The following is a 21,067-nucleotide window of genomic DNA, read 5'->3' on the forward strand; positions in this document are numbered from 1 at the left end:
TGATTGATCCTTGGGGGACCCCTGCTTTTGTGAGGTAGGGTTTGGACAAGAAGGGGGGCGAGTAGATGATATTAGATCTTTTTTGAAGATAGGAAGTAATCCAGTCGAGAGCAGTCCCTTGTATGCCGGCTTCGTGGAGTCTTTGAATTATGGTGTCATGGTCAACCGTATCAAAGGCAGGTGAGAGGTCCAAGAGAAGTAGTGCAGCAACTCCATTGTGGTCGACTGTGTTTTTAAGATCATCCCAGATTGCTATGAGTGCCGATTCAGTGCCTCTTCCTGGGCGGAATCCAGTTTGGAAGTCTGAAATAGTAGAATTGTCTTCAATGAATTGTGACATCTGGGTGAATGCTGTTCTTTCAATCAGTGTGCCTAGGAAAGGTCAATTTGGGATTGGTCTGTAGTTGTTGGGATTCTGCCAGTCTAGGTTTGTTTTCTTTAATAATGGTCGTATATATGCCTTTTTCAGGTCTGCAGGAAAAGTTTGTGTAGTTAAAGAGTTGTTGATGATTCTTCTTACAGGTGTGGCAGCAGAAGCAGATAAAAAAATGGTCTTGAAGATTTGTGGTGGACAAGGGTCAGATGGGCAACCAGAAGGTCTGCTTGCTTTGACCAAATCCATAAATTCACCTTAAGATATTTGTTGGAAGGACTGTAGATGCTGGGTTGATTTATTCTTAGAGGGTATTTTAGGAAAGGGGTTGGTGCTGATGGTTTTCTTCTATTTTAAATAGGAGTCCAATGTGTCTGCCTCGGTTGTGTAATGAGTTGCCAGTTTGTTTGTGAAATCTTGAGTAGTGGGATGACTTCCTTCCATGCATGTAGGTTTTCGAAATCCATTGAGAATTTTATAAAATTCCTTGGTTGTAGATTTAGCATTTTGAATCCTGTCTGTGTAGTACCTTTTTTTTGCTTTTTTGATTGATGATGTGTATATTCTGTTAAGTTTTTGTGGCTGCAGTTTGTCTTGACTGTTGTTTGTTTTCAACTTTCTGATTTGTTGCTTTATCTTTTTAAGTTCTGTGTTTCTCCAAGCTGTTGGTTTTCTTTTGTTTTGTTTAGTTTTTCTGAGTGGTATGAGGATATCAAAAGCTTTCTGTAGCCACTCATAAAGTTTTGGAACAGAATTAATTGTATCTAGATCTGTGTTGGCTGTTAGTTGTGTTTCTAAGTAATCAAAATTGAGTTTGCTCCATGGTCGATAGGTGCATGTATGTAAATAGTTGTGGGGTGTGTTGATGTGTGGAGTTTTATGTCGGAAAGTTATCAAATGGTGGTCTGACCATGTGATTGGTGTGATGCTATGAACAGTAACTAGTTCAGGCTTAGCAAAAATGACATCTAGGATGTGTCCAGCGATGTGTGTGGGATTGTGTATAATCTGATGTAGGTTCAATGCGACTAGGTCAGTGGTGATAGCTTTTGGATGGGGCGTATTGGGTTTGTTAAACCAAATGTTTAGATCCCCAAGAATGCATAGGTTGGAGTATAGTGTAATAAGGTTTGAGACTGTGTCTAGAAACGTATCTGGGAATGTCGAGTTGTTAGGTGGAGGTCTGTAAAGGAGGAGAAAGTTACACGAGGAAGTTGGAGTAGGGTGGCTCTGGTGAGGAGGGCTTCACAACCTTGTATGGAAATAGTGTCTGTTTTACTGAGGTTTATTGCCTGTTTGAATATACTAGCTAGTCCACCTCCTCTCTTGCCTATACAGTGTTGTGTGATGGTTTGACAGTCCGAAGGAAGGGCTTTGTGTAACACTGGGGCCATGTCATCTCCCAACCAAAATTCTGTTATGAATAGTAAGTCCGGTTGTGTCTCTGTGAGCAGGTCGTAGATGTGGTGCTTGTTTTTTGAGAGTGATCGAACATTTATAAGGTGGCAGTTTAGAAAAGGTGCGTTAGTGGCAGTGTTGTTTTGTTTAGGAGAAGGGTAAGCAGTATACTTTGAGCTTGAAGCAGGTTTGTTGTTAGTTGAGATACCTGTGTGAGGCTCACAATAATCTTGCTTTTCAGTATAGTGTTCCTCTTCCAGCAGGTTAAAGAGGCATTTTGTTGGGTCTGTGTGTGTGGGTGGTGGACTTGGTGGCTGAGAGAGACATGAAGAGTGTACTGGTTTTTGTAGGGTAGTCTTATTATGTAACAGACAAGGGGATGCGAGGTTGTTAAGAGTGGCATGTTGTTTATTTTGTTTGGGTCTGTTTAGTGTGGATGGAGAATGGGTTAGGGGTGGTGGAGGAGCATGTGGATCATGATGTAAGGCTCTAACTTGTGCAATGGAGGAGAGGCGAGTGAATGAAAGTTGCTGGGTTGGGGTGCTTGTGGTAGGTGTTTGGGAAGAGTGTCAAAGTAGGGGTGAAGATGAGATGGGAATTGTATTCTTTGAATGGGATGTATAAAATAAAATTATGGATGCACATGCAAATTATGTAATCCGTGCAATACGCAAGGTTAGGTTGCTTTGCAGTTTTGCTACTTTTCTTGATTGTATTATGTAAGTTCCAAATGTTTTATGAAGTTGTTATCAGTTTTGCATGCTTTATGGGTTCACTGAAAACACAAAATAAACTATTTTTTTAATGACGATTATTTATGGAATGTTGGCGTCCCTGTGCTGGGTGAAACCTGGGAGTTGACTACAGTTGGGAAGAAGAATGGACCCAGTGGGGGTTATCAAGCTATGGCTGTGATATAAGGGCTTAGCTAAGTTACCTCCTACTTGAATTGATCTATTCACTTATGTGATGAAGCCTCTACCCTTCAAATACATCGGAGATTTCTAGTGATCTTTTGAACGTATTTTCTGAGTTTGCAGCGTTGCTGTCTCAGTTCACTTATTTTTCTTTTGCTATTTTGTGAAGCGCCCTTTTTATTTTGCAGTGTTACATAGCGCAGCTCCATCCGAAGGGATTCAGAGCATTTTACATGACCACCAGTTACATCACACAAAAATGGAATCAATGTTTGTACAGAATGTTAAAGTGATTTGCCCAGACTGACAGGGTGGAGCGTCACCAAGTCTAAAACCTGGTTATCCAACTCTAAAGTCGGCAGCTCTGTCCGTTACGCTACATCTAACACCTCCTGCAATAACAGCGCAATGTAATTAACTGTCCCCCTCAAAAATAAATCCCTTACCTTCCGAGTGACGTTGTGTACATAAGGACAGTTGGTTGTTGGGGGTGGGGGTGTTGTGTGATGCGTGTCTGTGTCACTCTCTTTTTCCTCCCCACTCCCTTGTGTGCTAGGCAGCAGTACTCGCTGTGGTCGTCTTCACCGGCATTGGTATTCATGGTGAAGAAGGAGATAGACCAGCATGGAGAACACCTGCAACTCAGGCTCCTTGGTGGTGTGGTTCTTCCCTGAGTCTCCAGAGGTAAGTCATTTCTCTTCTGTGTTCTGTTTCCGCTGTGCTTTTGATGTTGTTGGTACCTCCCTGGAAAAGGTGGTGGATAGGTGTGTCATATTACTGTGGGTGGTGCATTCTCTTCCACCGGGCTGTTGACGGTTACTGCTGTGGTGCTTTTTGCTACCACCGTGGTGGTCGGTGTGTTAAAGTGGCTGTCTGTGTGAGCGGTTTCCGCCGTGGTCATAATTCCATTTTTTTTACTGACGTCCTGTTGGTGGTGTTACCGCAGCTTTATCACTGACCACCAGGGTTGTAATGAGGGCCTATGTTTGTTAGTGAATAAATTCTGTTGGACAAAGTGTTCATGCCGTTATCGACAACAGCTAAAGCCTTTTCTAAGTTTTCTCTATCTATTTGCCTTAAGCGCGCAGCAGCTTCGATCTGAGAATGCTTCCAGATCTCGTTATACATATCAGATATGCATCTTTTATAGAGTGGCTTACAAGGACCTAGTAAAAAGTCCTGCAAGTCTACATGTTCAGAAAGAGTGTTAAGATGTTCTTTAACTGCGGCTAATGTGTTAGATTGTACCCATTGTTGAAACAGTTTACCCACACTGTATGTTGTAACTATACCCGTGTGTTGACCCGAGGTAAAGCGAGGGTCTTGCCACCTGATCTTGAAACCCACTGAGGAATTCAAAAAACGTGTCTGACATCCATTGGTGTCTATTTGCCAAATTAACCACCCGCCAGGACGGGAAAGTGAAGAATTATAAGTACCAGCCTGAACCTTTGCATCTAGCTCTTCCTCTGTGACATTCAGGAAGAATTGCCAATCATTGAACATCGCAGGTGTGGGGATACTGGGGGTGTTCATTTCTTTTATTTTCGCTAACCCCAGACAGGACATTTGTTGTATGGTGTCATTTAAAAAAATCATTTGCACAGGAATCAGGCATACTCTAAATGAAGCTTTCCTACCCTGAATCTGCCAATATTCTGTTCCCCATACTCTCTGTCAATCCACAGTATTCTTCCAGTATTTGTAACCTTCAACTGTGACACGGGAAACAAAGGATTCTGAATAAATCAACTTTGTATCAGTTACCAAAATGTTCCTAATTTTTGAAGGAGGTAATTTGAAATAATATGATGCTGAATTTTTTGTGTCATGCCCAGTGAAATAAGTGAACTTATCTAAATAGCGTTTTGAGTTCCCCACCGGTGGTGTTGAACAGTGTTCCCACTGTGTGTAATTAAGTAATGGTCTGTGTCTAGTAACACGTGCAGGTAGTAATGTCCCCAGTTATTATAACTGAATATTTCCCCGTAATTCATTGTATGTCTATATACATCATCACTTTCAAACTCTGAATAGTCCTTCATTTCAGTTAACATAGAATCCACTGTCTGGACATCCGAATCATCAGATATAACACCAGGTGTAATGACATCTGTCATAAAAAGTTTGAATACATATGGAATCTGAATGACCTCAGTAGGCCCGTACATATCAAATGGAATGTTGTCCCACAAAACACCATCAGGAATTGTCACAGCTGAAATGTTCACAAGGAGCAAGTGTCTTTGGACCTTATGTGAGGAATGATGTGGATTAATACTTCATCCACATGCTCAACTGAGGAGCGTTCAGGAAGGTAATAAGCATTTATAAGCAAAAAGAAAACAGTCACAAACCCAATCCATAAGACCAATGCTAAAAATTTCAAACAGAACCATAAATAGTTCCATGGGTGAATTAAACAGTTAATTTTAAGTCATCTGTACAGCTTAAGTGTCTCTGATACATTTTCAATCGCTGGAGTGGATGAGTCTGAAGAAAAGTCATCAATGTTGATGTGATAACCAGAGGCTTTCTCTGCAAACACGCTAGCAGGTGCATTACTGGTAGATGGATCCATTTCACGTGGAGGCTCATAGTGGACGGTGTCATCAGTCTGTGTAATGTTGGTGTAGAAAACAGCCACATCTCAGTACTGTTGTTTGAGTGGGCACTGTATTCAGTAAAATCTAATTTTCACCCTCCCCATTGTCGAGGAGGTATTTGTAGCATCGTGGGACATTGTTATGTAGTCCGAAGAAGTGTTGTTAATTCTACTTTGGAGAGGTATGTCCTATTGGGTAGTGAGAGGGGATCGTGAACTACCTAAGGGACCTCTAGGTCTACTGTGCAGGATCGGCCACATGGTGAACTTTGACGTCATCAATGGAAATGAATCTGTTTGCTTTGGAACCAGGCAGTGGTGATAAGATGACAGTTCTGGTACCTTGTACTCCCAGGACTGGGACTGGTGCTCTGTAGGATGGACCGAATTCCTTCTTCACAGCGATCTTCTCACAAACCAGATCCGCGACTTTAGGAATCCAGCCAGTGGAAGTTGTTGGTAAATCCCTTATTCCTAAGGTGGCAGCATTGACGGATGATCTATCATCACAGAATTGCTGGAGCTTCTGTAAGACAGTGAGATGTTCATTTATGTCAAAAAGTGTGTCTGCTGCCACCAAACCAGGGCCATCAAGATCTGGGACATACATAGGTATCCCAAAGAGAACCTCATTAGGAGTACATCCCCCCAAGGAATATCTTGGCAGATTGTTCAGTGCTCTCTGGACCCCATGTAGGTGATGAAGCCAATTGCGGCCATTACCTAATTCTCTATCTGTTAAGGATTGCTTTAGATCACGCTTCCGTCTCTCCACAACCAAATTTCCCTCGGGATGGTATGGTGAGAAGTAATGGAGTGCAACACCCATAGTCCCCATGGTGTCCCTGAATGCCTTGGTGGCAAATGCAGGGCCCTGGTCTGAATGGAATGCTGCAACCACATATGTACCGATAAAGATCAGCAAGTGTTTTATAACAGTTTGAGCGTCAGCCGACCGCTGAGGCCATACCCACAGGAATCTAGAACAAGAATCAACAGCGGCTAAGATGTATTTGTATGCTCCATCAGGTTGAAGTGGACCACAATGGTCCAGGTATACACATTGTAGTGGCCTGCTGGACACTAAGAGGGATGTCTTCGGTGGGCGTTTGAATTTAAAGCCCTTTATTTGCTGGCAAATGTCACAACAAAGGACGTATCATTTTGTTTGTTTGTATAGACCTGGCCACCAGAAGCGTTTCTGTAAAAGTGCTACTGTGGCCGAGATACCAGCATGTGCAGAAGCTATACCCTCATGTGCTGCTTTTATTAGATCTAATCTCTGGTCTTCATTGGGGCTCACTCGATCTCCAACTCCAGGAATTGTTGCGTAGGCAACATTCTGTGCACTGATGTGGTAAGAATATTTTGAAGGGTATTCTTTGGGAAGAGATTTGCCTTCAGCTGGAGTCTTCACGGCAGTCTGAATTTCATTATCCAATCTCATCTGAGAACAAGTCACTGCCCTACAGAAGCCATAGCTACTGCAGATTTGGCTGTTTTGTCAGCCAAAGTGTTGCCGATAACGTGTACTCCTACACGTTGGTGGCCCAATCTATGTACTACATGGACACACAATAGCTTATCCTTAAGATCAGCCACCCTCCCCCACAATGTTTTGTGTTTTATGGTGTTCCCCTTGGAATCTCTAAACCCTCTCAGTTTCCAATGATTAAGGTAAGCATTGTAGGACTGGATGCAGTAGTATGAGTCGCAATCAAAGTCGGCATTCCTGGCTCTGTGTGTTCTAGCGCTAGAAGAAGGGCTTTAAGTTTAGCCAGCTGAGCTGTGCAGTCCCCTAGGGTCTGCGTGTAGGTATTGTGAGGGTGGAAAACTCCATCCTTCATTACTCTACTCACAGCTGCACAAGCGGCTGAATATTGATGTTTTGTACCTACATCTGGATGTACTGAACCATCAGTATAAATAACAGTATGGTATCTGTCAAGTGGCAAAATATGTAGAGGAGCGTGTATTCCTGTTCATATTGGAGAACTTCTTGTGTCTTAAGTTTGGGATCAAAGATGTAGTCAACGTCAGTGGTGGTCATGGAGGTTGCCCACTAAATCCAACGTGGATGTAATGCTTTAGCATTAGGAACGCTTGCTTTGGTGACGGCCTCAAAGGCTGGCACCTGGGTAATGACAATGATGCGTTTTCCTTGAGCAAGTGGCCTCTCCTTCATGACAACCATTTGAACTGCTGTTAGAATTTTTTCTGTGGGTGCAAAACGTTGTTCTGCATTGGAGTATAAATGTGATTTACAAGCTATGGGCACTGTGTCACCCTCGTTAAAGGTGACATAAGTAAACCCAATGGCACCAGCAATTATTCTGATGACCAAATTTGTTTTATTGTCACGTGAGTGCAAGTGTTTGGCTTCTAGCATGTCCTGTTTAATCCCCAAAGGATGTGTGTGTGTTCAACTGTCCAATGCTTCCTAGAAAAATCTGAGTGTACTAATTCATAGTGTGGCTTGATACATTGTGCATAGTCAGGAATGTATGTTCTGCCAAAATTAAAGAAGCCAAGTAAGGACTGTAGCTTCTTGAGCGTGTTAGGTGGATGAAGTTGTGCACATTTCTATTGGAAGTGCACGGCCAGGCTCTTCCCCTCGTATGATAGCTCATATCCCAGGAACAATGCACTGAGAAAGGCTATCTTACTTTTCTTAAAGTTCAATTTGTAACTGAGGTCTGCAAATCCTAAAATGATCCGATCGACCGTGACAAGATGAATGTTGAGGTCGTTGTCTGTGAGATAAATGTTATCCACGTAGGACAACGCCTTGGGATCAATATCATGTAATATTGATGTTGCACGGGCTGATAATAGCCCTGGGCTGTTCTTATAGCCTTGGGACAAATGGCAGAAGCGTTTCTGTGAGCCAAGTGAGAATGCACTCAGGTCCCGGCTTTCGTGTTTCAAATTTGGCAGAAGAATCCATTGGAAATATCCAATGTTGCTTTGTATTTTTTGCGCACTATATTATTAATTAGTGCTGTGCTTTGCAAATTTTGTATAGCGTATGTACGTGTATGACTGTTTAAGTGTCTGTAATTTAAGACTATTCTGTAGGAAGGGTCTGGTTTTGCAACCAGGAATAACAGATTATTCATTGCAGAGACACAGGACTCAATTACTCCCTGGTACCCGAGCTGAGTGGGGATCTCTCTCATTGGAGCTTTTGCTTCCTGGTCCAAATGTGGAATATCTCAGAGACGCTGGTGTATAGCCAGTGACTTCCCCTTTAATGTTACTGCGCATGATTGAAGAGACGGCATCAAAGTTACGCATTCATTTCATTCCCAAATCTAGGGGTGGTGCAGCCCAGTGCTCATTCTGTATTTGTTTTAACATTTCCAGTAAATTGGCAAGTGTCGGGGGTACTATGTGTGATAGTATATATGCAGCGAAGGCTGTACCCCATGTGACACAGTCATCCACCGAGCGAACCATACTGAGGGACAAGCATATAGTGAGAATTCTATGTTTCTCCAGTGATCCAGTTTGGGGAAAAACAGCTTCCAGCTTATTTGTTTTCTGGTCTATCCAGAACGGTATTTTCTCTTGTTCTGTGGGTACCTTACCCATGATGGTATGTATTGTTTGTGGATTAATCCCATTAGCCAATCGTTATCCAGCAACTTCTAGTGGTGCTGGACGCAATGGTGTTGCGTTCAATGTTTGCATTACGAACTAAACTAATCGTCTGTACAGTGTTACTAATTCAAGATATATGTTTCGCAGGTCTGCTGTATGCATGTTTTGTATATCTGGGTGAGATGTGTATGTGGCAAACATAGGACACATTGGTCCATCATTACTTAAAGGACCTAATCTCACTTGTTGTATTACATGTGGTAGGGTGCCTTCAAAACAATTCTGATGCTCTTGGTAAGTGAGCGGTATTTCAAGATACTGGTAAGCTTGGTACCATTGAGGTAGGTTTGCAATGTTATATGTGTGGAATGTGACTGAACTGCGGTCTTTCGCAGGAAATGTGACCCAAGAATAAAATATTTCTGTTTGGTAAGCTTCACTAGCTTCTACTATGAATGTAACATCCTCACCCTCTTCTGTTTAGCCATACCCTACTAAATGTAAAGAATAATGCTTGTCTAGAATTCTCAGGAATGTCTATGGCGTTAGCAATATTGTAAAGATGAGTAAAGAGATGGAACACCAAGTGGGGAGTAAAATCCTTTCATGAGTTCGAGCTCAAATAACCTACAGCCTATTTAGGTGGTCCCTGTTCAGCTGAGGAGGATCTTCCCCAAGACCACGGATGTCTTCGTATAATGGTACTTAGGGTACCTGTTGTCTGTGAGACTGTGATAATCAGGGTATCCATAAATTAGTGCCTAAACACCATCACTGGTAGCAGCATGTCGTAGTTGGACTCTAGGCAAGACTGCTGGTTTAAGGATGACAGTACTTATGTTTGGACGTGACTATGCCAGTCCTACAACAAATCACAACTGTCGTCCCAACCCTACAGGCTCACAAGCAGTACCTCACCAGAAATCCAAAACAGTAAAAGGTGATTTGTGGCAGCCTTTACGCATGGACTCAAGAGTATGACATTACCCCTTTCTCACATGAACAATGTCTCAATCACACACACACAAGAAGATGCAGTAAAGTTTCAATAGGTTTTATTTGAGTAAAACTGCAATCTGCGATAAGTTGCATGGGCTGCAATGATTAGGATAATGAACAGTGCAAGAAATAGAATGGAAAAGACAAGTGTCATTAACCCCTTCTGTGCCGGGGACGTAATGGTTACGTCCACCGGCACAGTGCTTATGTGCCGAGGACGTAACCATTACGTCCTCGTCACTGAGTTCCACCCCCCCAAGGCAGGGATGGAAGGGGAAGCCCTTCCCCTTCCACCCCCAATCCCCTCAACCCCGCCAGTGACGTCTGATGACGTCAGAGCGCATTTGCGCGCTGACCTCATCAGAGGCCACTTCCCCATCGCAGAGGAATGCTCAGCATTTCACTTCCGATCATGTGATGGCGACCTGAGAGGCTTCAAAGGGAAGGAAAGGAATTTCCTTCCTTTTGAAGTCTCTCAGAGCATTTCAAAAGCCAGATCGTAAAGCGATCCGGCTTTTGAAATGACCACTAGACACCAGGGATATTTTTTACAAATGAAACTGGCACAAGGGCCGCGACCCCTTAGGCAAGGGTCACTCCCCAGGGGGGCAATATTTTGCAATGCCTTTTCAAACCCCCCGGGGGCAGATCGACCTATTGTTGTTAGGCCGATCTGTCCTCGGGGGGCAGAATCCCACTAGGCGCCATGGATAATTATTTTTTTTCTGTTTGTTTTTGTTTTGTTAGAGTTGGGGAGCGACCCCTTAGGCAAGGGTCACTCCCTAGGGGGCAAATTATTTTTAGGCCATTTCTGCCCCCCTTGGGGTCAGATCGGCCTATTTTTATGAGGCCAGTCTGCCCCCAAGGTGAGGCAGAAACCTCTAGGAGCCACGGGTAATTTTTTTGATTTTTGTTTTTTTAGAGGTGGGGAGCGACCCCTTAGGCAAGGGTCACTCCCCTTGGGGGTACAATGTATTTAGACCATTTCTGCCCCCCTTGGTCGCAGATCAGCTGATTTTTGTTAGGCCAATCTGTCCCTAAGGGAGACCGAAACCACTAGGCACCAGGGATCTTATTTTTTGTGCCAATTTCACGCAAGGGGAACAACCCCTTAATCAAAGGTCACTCCCCGGGGGGGAGAATTTTTACCCCATTTCTGCCCCCTGGGGCAGATAGGCCTATTGTTATTAGGCCGATCTGCCCCCAGGGGGGCAGAAACCTCTAGGCGCCAGGGATAGATTTTTTGTTTATTTTGCTTTGTTTTTTAGAGGTAAGGCGCAACCCCTTAGGCAAAGGTTGCTCCCCTGAGGGGGCAAATTGTATTTAGACCATTTGTTATTAGGCCGATCTGCCCCCAGGGAGGACAGAAACCTCTAGGTGCCAGGGATACATTTTTGTTTTATACATTTTTTTTGTTGTTTTGTTTTTTAGAGGTGGGGAGTGACTCCTTAGGCAAGGGTCGCTCCCCAGGGGGGCACATTGTATTTAGATCATTTCTGCCCCCCTTGGGGGCAGATTGGCTGATTTTTGTTAAGCCAATCTGCCCCCAAGGAGGGCAGAAAACATTAGGCACCGGGGATCTTTTTCTTTGCGCCAATTTCATGCAAGGGAAGTGACCCCTTAGGCAAGGGTAGCTCCCCGGGGAGGGAGGGGGCAAATTTATTTTAGGCCATTTCTGCCCCTTGGGGGCAGATAGGCCTATTGTTATTAGGCCGATCTGCCCCCAGGGGGCCAGAAACCTCTAGGCGCCAGGGATAATTTTTTTTTGTTTTGTTTTTTAGAGGTGGAGAGCAACCCCTTAGGCAAAGGTTGCTCTCCTGGGGGGGTGGCAAATTGTATTTAGACCATTTCTGCCCCCATTGGGGGCAGATCAGACGATTTTTATTAGGTTCTTCTGCCCCCAAGGAGGGGAGAAACCACTTAGGCACCAGGGATTGGTGTGTGTGTAAGCGTGTGTTTTCTTTAGGGAGAACCCCTTGGGTAAGGGTCGTTCCTCATGGGGGCACATTACTGCTGGCCCTTGGGGGCAGACAGGCCTATTTTTGGAAGGCCCATCTGCCCCCAAGGGGGGGCAGAAAGCCCACCAGAGACCAGGGAAGTTTTTTTCCAAAATAAGAAGGTGGGGGTATGGTCATACCCCCACCCCAAATAAATGGTGCCAATGTTGTTCTGCCCACCAGTGGGTACATGGGGCAATTACCACTGATCCACACCCCGGGGGGTCAGAAAGTCTACTAGATGCCAGGGAATAAAAAAAATAAAAAAAATATTGGGGTGGTGGCTACTAACCAGTATGGGCCTGGTTATGCCCCCACCCCAACTGAAGGGGGTAACAGTCTTTCAGCTCTCCCCCGCAGTCTAAAACATCTTATCCCACAGCAAGCAAGAAGACATTTGATCATTTGGGGTTTTGCTTTTACATCTGGGCCATGAGAGCTTGGCTAACTCTCAAAATCGTCCTAATTGGAATGATGAGGGCTGCACTTTATGGACTTTGGGGCACTGCCATGTAGAAAAATCCACAAAACGTAGAAACATCTGAAAATGAACCATCTGGGTGATTCACATGCACCCCACATCATTTTTGTACCCACAATGCCCTGCAAACCTCCAACTTTGCTGGAAATCACACATTTTTCCAATGTTTTTGTGATGGAACCTTCCAGAATCTGCAGAAATCCACGAAATTCCTACCACCCAGCATTGTCTCATCTATCTTGATAAACATTCTGCTGCACGTGTCAGTCAAAAAATGATTTTGCAAACTGCCTTTTTGGACCCCCTTGGTTCCCCCTCAATATCAACATGCTTTTGGCTCTTCCCTTTCACAAGCACTAGGCCCACCTACACAAATGAGGTATCATTTTTAACGGGAGACTGAGGGGAACATTTGGTGGCATGAAATTTGTCCCAGTGCGGTGATCCCACACAGAAATGTGGGAAAAATTAGATTTTTTAGCTAAATTTTAGGTTTGCGGAGGATTCTGGGTCAGAAAACTTTGGGGGATCCATGCAAGTCACACCTCACTGGACTCCCTCGGTGTCTAGTTTTCAGAAATGTCTGGGTTTGGTAGGTTTCCCTAGAAGGCTGCTGAGCCCAGGACCAAAAACGCAGGTGCCTCAGCACTAAAACAGGTCATTTTGTATTTGATCATTTTGATGTGTCCAGATAGTGTTTTGGGGCATTTCCTTTTGGCGGGCAGTAGGCCTACCCACAAAAGTGAAGTACCATTTTTATCGGCAGACATGGGGGAACGCTGGATGGAAGGAAATGTGTGGCTCCTCTCTGATTCCAGAACTTTCTGTCACCAAAATGAGAGGAAAAAGTTTTTTTTGGGCCACATTTTGAGGTTAGCAAAGGATTCTGGGTAGCATAACCTGGACAAAGCCCCACAAGTCACCCCATCTTGGATTCCCCTAGGTGTCTAATTTTCAAAACTGTGCAGGTTTGCTAGGTTTCCCAAGGTGCCGGCTAAGCTAGAGGCCAAAATCCACAGCTAGGCACTTAGCAAAAAACAGCTCTGTTTTCTTTGTGAAAATGTGATGTGTCCACTTTGTGTTTTGGGGCTTGTCCTGTTGCGGGCGCTAGGCCTACCCCCACAAGTGAGGTACCATTTTTATCGGGAGGCCTAAGGGACTGCTAGTTGGAAAGAAATTTGTGGCTCCTCTTTGATTCCAGAACTTTCTGTCACCGAAATAAGAAGAAAAGGTGTTTTTTTGGCCAAATTTTGAGATTTGCAAAGGATTCTGGGTAACAGAACCTAGTCAGAGCCCGACAAGTCACCCCATCTTTGATTTCCCTAGGTGTCTAGTTTTCAAAACTGCGCAGGTTTGCTAGGTTTCCCTAGGTGCCGAAAGAGCTAGAGGCCAAAATCCACAGCTAGGCATTTTGCAAAAAACAGCTCTGTTTTCTTGGTGAAAATGTGATGTGTCCACATTGTGTTTTGGGGCTTTTCCTGTCGCGGACGCTAGGCTTACCCCCACAAGTGAGGTACCATTTTTATTGGGAGTCTTGGGGGAACGCTGAGTGGAGGGAAATTTGTGGCTCCTCTCTGATTCCAGAACTTTCTGTCACCGAAATGAGAGGAAAAAGTGGTTTTTGGGCCAAATTTTGAGGTTTGCAAAGGATTCTGGGTAACAGAACCTGGTCAAAGCCCCACAAGTCACCCCATCTTGGATTCCCCTAGGTGTCTAATTTTCAAAACTGTGCAGGTTTGCTAGGTTTCCCTAGGTGCCGGCTGAGCTAGAGGCCAAAATCCACAGCTAGGCACCTATCAAAAAACAGCTGTTTTCTTTGTGAAAATGTGATGTGTCCATGTTGTGTTTTGGGGCTTCTCCTGTCGCGGGCGCTAGGCCTACCCCGACAAGTGAGGTACCATTTGTATCGGGAAGCTTAAGTGAACGCTATGTGTAAGGAAATTTGTGGCTCCTCTCTGATTCCAGAACTTTCTGTCACCGAAATGAGAAGAAAAGGTTTTTTTTGGCCAAATTTTGAGGTTTGCAAAGGATTCTGGGTAACAGAACCTGGCCAGAGCCTGACAAGTCACCCCATCCTGGATTAACCTGGGTGTCTAGTTTTCAAAACTGCACAGGTTCACTAGGTCTCCCTCAGTGCCGGCTGAGCTAGAGGCCAAAATCCACAGCTAGCTGCTTTGCCAAAAACATCTCTGTTTTCTTTGTGAAAATGTGATGTGTCCACGTTGTGTTTTGGGGCATTTCCTGTTGGAGGCTGTAGGCCTACCACGCAAGTGAGGTACAATTTCTATCGGGAGACTTGGGGGAATACACAATAGCAAAACAAGTGTTATTGCCCCTTGTCTTTCTCTACATTATTTTCTTCCAAATGCAAGACAGTGTGAAAAAAAGAAGTCTATTTGAGAAATGCCCTGTAATTCACATGCTAGTATGGGCACCCCGGAATTCAGCGATGTGCAAATAACCACTGCTTCTCAACACCTTATCTTGTGGCCATTTTGGAAATACAAAGGTTTTCTTTTTATATTTCAGCAAATGAATTGCTGTATACCCGGCATAGAATGAAGACCCATTGCAAGGTGCAGCTCATTTATTGGCTCTGGGTAGCTAGAGTTCTTGATGAACCTACAAGCCCTATATATCCCTACAACCAGAAGAGTCCAGCTGACGTAACTGACGTAACGGTATATTGCTTTAAAAAATCTGACATCGCAGGAAAAAGTTACAGAGTAAAACGTGGAGAAAACTGGCTGTTTTTTCACCTCTATTTCAATATTCTTTTATTTCAGCCATTATTTTCTGTATGAAACACTTATAGGATCTACACAAATGACCCCTTCCTGAATTCAGAATTTTGTCTACTTTTCAGAAATGTTTAGCTGTCTGGGATCCAGCAAAGATTTCTCAACCATTTTGGTCACTAACTGGAAGGAGGCTGAAAGCACAAAAAATAGTAAAAATGGGGTATGTCCCAGTCAAATGTCAAAATTATATTGAAAAATTGGGTTTTCTAATTCAAGTCTGCCTTGATGTGATTTTACCACAGCAAACCCAAAATGTTTGCTGTATTTTGGCTAATTTTTAAGTCTCCTCCATGGCAACCCACAAAGTCTGGGTACCTCTAGAATCCCTGGGATGTTTGAAAAAAAGGACGCAAATTTGACATGGGTAGCTTATGTGAACAAAAAGTTATGAGGGCCTAAGCACAAACTGCCCCAAATAGCTAAAAAAAGGCTTGGCACAGGAGGGGAAAAGGCCTGGCAGCAAAGGGGTTAATACAAAGACCCACATCATCTTGCAATATCTTGAAATTACATGAAGTGTGTAATATGTCCTAACACTCTAGCATAATAGGCCTAACCTCTAACCTAAAAGAGAGCTAAGTATGTTAAACCTAATCTGCCAATGCCATGTCCATGAAAAGAGCCCCCAACCCTCATTACCTTGGAATACGGTATCAGACTATGTAGGAACAAGAAGACTGGGTCAGCATCAAGGCGACATGCAGCATCGATAGCAGTGATGGCATCTGGTTGGAATCCCTTTGACTATCTGTTAAAGTGAGGAGTATCTATACAGATTCACTTGGACCCCTGACAAAGGTTTGTTCCCAAATAATAGATAACAAGGCGTGCTCGAGACGGTAATTAATATAAACAATTCCCTCGAAAGCACGAAGAGGGGCAGTACCTAAAGTGAACAGCTACAGTTTTTTTGTCTTTGTCACTCAATCTTTATGCCTTAGCACGGTAGCACTGAGAACACAACCTAAAACATGGGCCTAACTTAAAACAAGGCAGCCATCTTAAAACATTTAATTGAATAAATGTGCTAAAACAGAGCAAACTCCTGTATCCCATTAAAACAAAGTAGGATTCACTACACCTACTACTAAAACTGTGGAGTTCTGGGAAAACTGCACATGTGAATTCTAAAACACACCCACAAAAGAGTAAGCCACTTATTATTCACCAAAATAATATTACTAATGACCAAACAGGCAAAGATCTACACCAGTCAAGTCTTGGAGTAAGCCCACACACCACACATGGCCAACCTCATGAACTTCAAAACAGTCCAATTAAAATCAACAGAAGCAAGGAAAAATACTTTAAGGACAATAGAAAAATAAAGGTACAAATATTTCTTTTTTCAATAAATATGTATCACAATTGAATTTGTAAATTAAATAATAATGTTAAACTAAAAAGTCAACAAGGTTTCATTGGAACAATGTTTTATTCACATTCAGTACACCTGCAACTGAAATGGAAAAGTGAACAGTCAGGACTCTGCATCACTCTTCAACAGGTGAAAGTTGCCACAACATGTTTGGCTTTGTGTCTTTCAACTTTTCAAACAAAGCTGATACACCTTTAGCAAGCAAAACAAATATGTGTGCAATTAGCCACTGCACTAGGTCAAATACACTAACTCCTTCCAATGTTTATAAGACATTTTGTTTACTTACAAATGCATAAAGACACAACCTCTATCTCTTCCTTGCCATTGATGTTAGAGTTTCTTCTAGATCCCTGTTTTCAAGCCACTACACACTCAACAGCTCACCAGCTGATACATAAGCTGAGGGGACAAAAACTTCCATTTGTATAGCTTCACCAAAGAAAACTAATTCCTATGGACACAATACATTCACAAGCCTACAGTATACACACCTTAAGAGGAATTGATTTATAGTATGCATACCTCCCTTTGTATATACCACTTAATTAAAATAACAACACATGAAAGAATCAATATACTTGTATAAGATGGATACAAGAATGGAAATTAAGGAATACACGTAGTGTTGATGGGTTAAGAAGTGGAAGAAGTTATCCTTAGGGATAGGAGAGTTGGGAAAGGTGAGAAAGGTTGCTATAGAGAAAGAAGGGATGAGTGCTAATAGCCAAGGTATGTGTGCTCTTATAAAGCTGAGTTTGCTGCAAGGCTGTAACAAAGGAGTTAGTGGGTTATCACGGCAGATGAGGGGACAGGGACTGATGATGGAAGGTAGGGTTAAAAGCAAGGGAGAGAAATAGATTTTTTGAAGTGCACTGTTAACTAGGGGGCAATTTACAAAGGGAAATTTCAATGTGGAGATCTCGACACACCAAGATTTATATCTCAGTCAAGATGAAGACACATGCACAAACGGTATTCACCAATTATGTGTGGAGATCTCCACCTAGGTTTAGGCTTTCAAGTTTCTGCCTTGTCAAATCAGGGTGTAGATTGTACTTCTACTGAATTTACAACTAGAAAGTTAAAAAAAAAAACTTACAACTGTTTGGTATTTCTTCATCACTGGTCTCTGACCTGTCTATAAGAAGAAGTGGAAAACTCTGAAAACCTCAAATAAATATAACATTACTCACATAAATAAAGCATAAACAAATTAGACTAACACCCTTAGTTAACTGTTCTTCTCTCCTATCACCCTCAGAATATATAGCACACATGCTCTAGAGGTTAAGATTCATCCTATTCCACTCAAGAAAAAGAATAACTTCACTGAGAAGGATGCTCATGTTATGGTTACCTTTGTTTTTCTTCAGTAACAGGAACCACATGGTCTACCTCTGTACAACCACAGAGAAGTATATATATTGCCATTGCTTTCAGGTGCTCATGCGTATAACAATGTTCTGCCTGATAAACGTCTTCTACTTTGAAGCTCCTAGAGGGAAAGTTGAATTTAAATGAAGCCTGGGTGCAACATGTGTATTATACTACTTCGCCATAATTGATTTTATTTATTTGTTATAGATTTTAGAGAAATATAATTTATGAAAACACATAATTGTTAGATTTATATTTTTCAAATAATTTCCCTCCTTCTCTTATAGTAGGACGTACGAATGTGTGAGAAGCCTGGTGATGGGATGTATAAAATACTACTTGTATTCTATGAAATAAAATTAAAAGGAAACCTGTGCCCTGTTACATTAAATGAAATCAAAATGTTATAATTTGTTTTTAGTTTGAAGGAGCATGTTCAATTAGAGTTTGTTTGAAAAGGGAAACAGTTTTTTTTTTTGGAGGGTCTGATAAGTTGGGAATTTACACTATGATGAGGCATTGATAGAAAAGGTATGACCTTAGCTTGCTTAATGAAGTTTTAGATGGAAGGGGTTTAGGGAATAGGGTGGGACGACAATCTAGACTAGAAAAGGTCTGGCGTCCAGTCTAAAACTTGCATCTTTTGGATTACACCTGGTGATGCTGCACATCCTGGGCAGTCCCCTGGTTAATGTTGATCTTGGTCATCAGAGAAAGTGAAATGCTGGACTTTATGACCATGTAGGAAGCAAAGCAGGTTTTGAAGCTAATGAGAGAAGCAAACAGGTGAAATATAGAGGGCTGGCATATTCCTGTTGTATCTTGAAGAAATTTAGATGAGCTGGGCTTGTGCAAGTTAGAACACACTTGGGCGTGTTGAATGTATTGTAAGGATACTGTCAAGAAGATTATTACCTCCTTCAAGAGGAGACAGGACTAGTATTTTGAACATAGTTCTAAAGTTTTCTTCTGGAAAGAAGAATCTCATTTTATAGATAAGGGCTAACTTGTGGCTTGCAGTAGTATTCTCTGTGTAACATGAGTCTTGTGGTCTATGCTGGCATTGAAGTACACAATCAAGAACTTTACCCTGTCGGTAAAATGGGGTCTAAAGCTAATTAGTTTAATCTGGCTGAAGAACTCCTGAGCATGTTGCTGTTTGTTATCAATGACAATGAACATGAACTGTGTCATACTGGTATTGAGATTGAGGAATGCTTTGACCATACAAGTTTATGATTGTGACATGGCCTTCTATAAGCCAGTACAAATTAATTGCCCATACAAGCTTATGATTGTGACAAGGCCTACTGTAAGCCAGTCAGCATTATTGGCATGCAAGATATGCAATTAAAGTTTAATGTTTTCCATGAACTGAAGCATGCAAATGTCCTTATCTGACTAAAGGCTTTTCTAGTGCCAGGTCATAAATGACTGGCACGGCTATTGAGGCTTTAGTGACAGCAAATGTTGAGACAATGGGCTAAGATTTAGAGGTACTAATTTGGGCCAACTGAGTTATTTTTTCAGGTGTGGATCAAACTATTGAAGGAAAGTGAAACTGAAGCTCAGTCAGAAATTGAATGTATCAAGCAGGCCTGAGTCGTTGATTGTGTGAAGAGTTCCTACATGACAAGAAGACAAGGGCAATCATTTACACATGTTATACATGTTCCATTATCTATTTGAAAGACAGCTGTCTCAGTTGTTCTTTGAAATACGGATTCAGAGACGTTGTCCTGAAAGAGGCCATTAGTCTTGACGTTTACAGGTAATTAAGTGGCAAAATCTCCTTGATTATCTTCTCATGGAATGCACAATGGATCAAAGTTTGAAAAGCAAAATCTGCAAATGCACAGGATACTGATTAGGGCTAAGGAGGTCAAATAAACAGTACTATGCTGGTTTATGAGTGGTATTCAAGCAATTCTCAGAGAAAATGCGAATTGAATGTAATTCTATGCCCTGATATTGCAGTCTTACAGAACTGTAGACTGCGTTTAATGAAGATGTAGTATTACCATTAGGACAGACCGATATCTAACACTATCGATATGTGCCAGCATTCTGGTCTTTGTTGCTTTGTTCCTCACTCAGAAGAAATATTCACTCTTTTTTTAAATTTCCTCTGTGACCTTCACATAATATTTCTACCGATTATATTTCACAATTCATCCTAGCATAATATTTTCATCAAATACGTCAAATGCAATACTATTCATCTCAATTAACAGAACTCACATTTGAGGACAGAAAAAAGAGTCACTTGCATAGTACATTAAAATTAAGTGATAAAATAATTTCTAAATGATAACAAAAAGGTTAATTTTATTTTCGTTATTTTGAAATAGAGCATTTAAGGCTCCTTCTTTTTCACTCAATATTTTTACAGATCACTAATGTGTTTCTATTGCTGGTGATCATTTCCAAATAAAGCATATTGTATTTGAACATTACTAGCACCATATCCTTTTGAATACAAAGAAAATGAAAACAATTTTCAATGATGTAAAATAAATAAAACAAAAAAAGGCAAAAACATTTTTGAGAACATGTTCACCAATGTAGCATAACAATGATTCTATTTTTAGGTATAGCCTAGAGACACTTTTAGCTATATATATTTTGGGAAAAAAGGAAATGTATTTAGATCTGCAATTTTGACTTGTTATTAACAACAATCCTTGACAAATATGTAACCCTGTATAAAACAAGCCTCTGTTTTTTACATAGCAATAGGTTATATGCACATTTCTATTCTAATTCCACCCCCCTCAGTTTGAAGGTGATTTGAAGCAGTCTGACTTGAGCTGGACCTTTATTAACAACAACCAGAAGCACAGCCCTATGTGTGAACTTACATGCTTTTGCATTTGACTTCTGGGGGACACCAAACAAGCACGAGTGAACTGCAGCTTCATGTAAGAGTTTCAATGCTTTGGCATTCAACTTCTGACAAGACCTAGTGACAACTAGTGGAACTGCAGCATAATGAAAAAAATGTCAATGCTTTTGCACTCAACTTTTGATGGACACCTGGTGATGACTAGCAGAACTGCTGCTTCTTGAAAGAAATGTAATCATTTTGCATTCAACATTTGATGGACATCTAGTGATGACTAATGATACTGTGGC

This window comes from Pleurodeles waltl, chromosome 7 (genome assembly GCF_031143425.1).
Source record: "Pleurodeles waltl isolate 20211129_DDA chromosome 7, aPleWal1.hap1.20221129, whole genome shotgun sequence".
In the NCBI taxonomy this organism is placed as follows: domain Eukaryota; kingdom Metazoa; phylum Chordata; class Amphibia; order Caudata; family Salamandridae; genus Pleurodeles; species Pleurodeles waltl.